The sequence below is a fragment of the Glycine max genome, chromosome 4 (genome assembly GCF_000004515.6).
Source record: "Glycine max cultivar Williams 82 chromosome 4, Glycine_max_v4.0, whole genome shotgun sequence".
In the NCBI taxonomy this organism is placed as follows: domain Eukaryota; kingdom Viridiplantae; phylum Streptophyta; class Magnoliopsida; order Fabales; family Fabaceae; genus Glycine; species Glycine max.
This window is the reverse complement of record NC_016091.4, coordinates 21,123,706-21,125,237: the sequence shown is the minus strand read 5'-3', so window position 1 is coordinate 21,125,237 and position 1,532 is coordinate 21,123,706. Positions and strand designations below refer to the sequence as shown.

At 45.4% G+C, this 1,532-nt stretch overlaps 1 non-coding gene across 1 annotated transcript; it reads left to right on the top strand.

Annotated features, from left to right (window-relative positions):
• Positions 1-1,022: 1,022 nt before the first annotated feature.
• On the top strand, positions 1,023-1,129 carry LOC113001509 (small nucleolar RNA R71). Its single transcript, XR_003266904.1, has one exon. It is a non-coding gene; the product is annotated as a small nucleolar RNA R71 (small nucleolar RNA).
• The last annotated feature ends 403 nt before the right edge of the window (positions 1,130-1,532 follow it).

Below are 1,532 nucleotides of genomic sequence, written 5' to 3'. Positions count from 1 at the left end.
TGCAAATCAGAATTACCTGTGGAAGAAGATTCACCTGCACAGAAATTGTTAGGTAAATTTTTGTCATCACCTTTTTCTGGAGTAGAGTGAAGTTTGGCAGGTTCATTTGCAGATGAGGAAGGTGCTACGGGTTGAGGTCCTTGACACTGCTTTCCCGACCTCAATGAAAGGCACTGACATTTTTGGGATTTTGGACAGCTTGAGAAGGCAACTTGTCAGAATTCTGAGACTGTTGTTGATTCAATTGGGTAGCCAATTGTCCCATCTGATTGGTTAAGCTCTGAATGGAGGCTCTGGTCTCTTGCTGAAACTGCATGTTCTGCATAGTCATTTGCCTCACAAGTTCTTCGAGGGAAGGTTGTGGAGGGGCCTCAACTGTTGGTTGTTTCTGGGGTTGTTGCTGTTGTTGGATTGGTGGAGGAATGTATGGTCTGCTTAGGCCAGCAGCATTTTGGAAGGAAGGAGTAGGCTGCTGTTGTTGTTGCTGAGGGCTGGACCATCTGAGGTTAGGGTGATTCCTCCATCCAGGGTTGTATCTGTTGCTGGAGAGGTCATAATTGTTCTGCTGTGGTTGATTTTGCTACTGAGGTTGAGGAGGTCTATTGTAAATATTTGCAGCATAAGCTTCAGGCTGCTCAATTGCTCCAGGTTGCTGCATGGAAGGGCAAAGGTCTGTATGGTGGTCAACAGAGGAGCACAAACCACAAACCCTTGCAACAGGTACAGATTTCTGATTCAAGGCCAGCTGGGTTACCAAGTTAACCAATGCATCCAGTTTGCCTTCAAGCTTCTTAGTTTCAGATGATGCAGATGGGTTTGTAGCTACCTCATGCACCCCTCTAATGACTATGGCATCATTTCTGGCGCTAAACTGCTGGGAGTTGGAAGCCATCTTCTCAATTAAATTTCTGGCTTCAGCAGGAGTCATGTCTCCAAGGGCTCCACCACTGGAAGCATCTATCATACTTCTCTCCATATTACTGAGTCCTTCATAAAAATATTGGAGAAGAAGCTGTTCTGAAATCTGATGGTGGGGGCAACTGGCACATAGTTTCTTAAATCTCTCCCAGTACTCATACAGGCTCTCTCCACTGAGTTGTCTAATACCTGAGATATCCTTCCTGATGGCTGTGGTCCTGGAAGCAGGGAAAAATTTCTCTAAGAATACTCTCTTAAGGTCATCCCAGCTCGTGATGGACCTTGGAGCAAGGTAATACAGCCAGTCCTTTGCCACTCCTTCTAATGAATGAGGAAAAGCCTTCAGAAATATGTGATCCTCTTGGACATCTGGGGGTTTCATGGTGGAGTAGAAAATGTGAAATTCTTTCAAATGTTTGTGCGGGTCTTCACCTGCAAGGCCATGAAACTTTGGAAGCAAATGAATCAGTCCAGTTTTAAGAACATATGGGACATCCTCATCAGGGTATTGGATGCACAAGCTTTCGTAGGTGAAATCAAGTGCAGCCATTTCCCTTAGAGTCCTCTCATGGGGTGGAGGTTGTGCCATGTTCTCAGAATGTGCAGAATCAGAA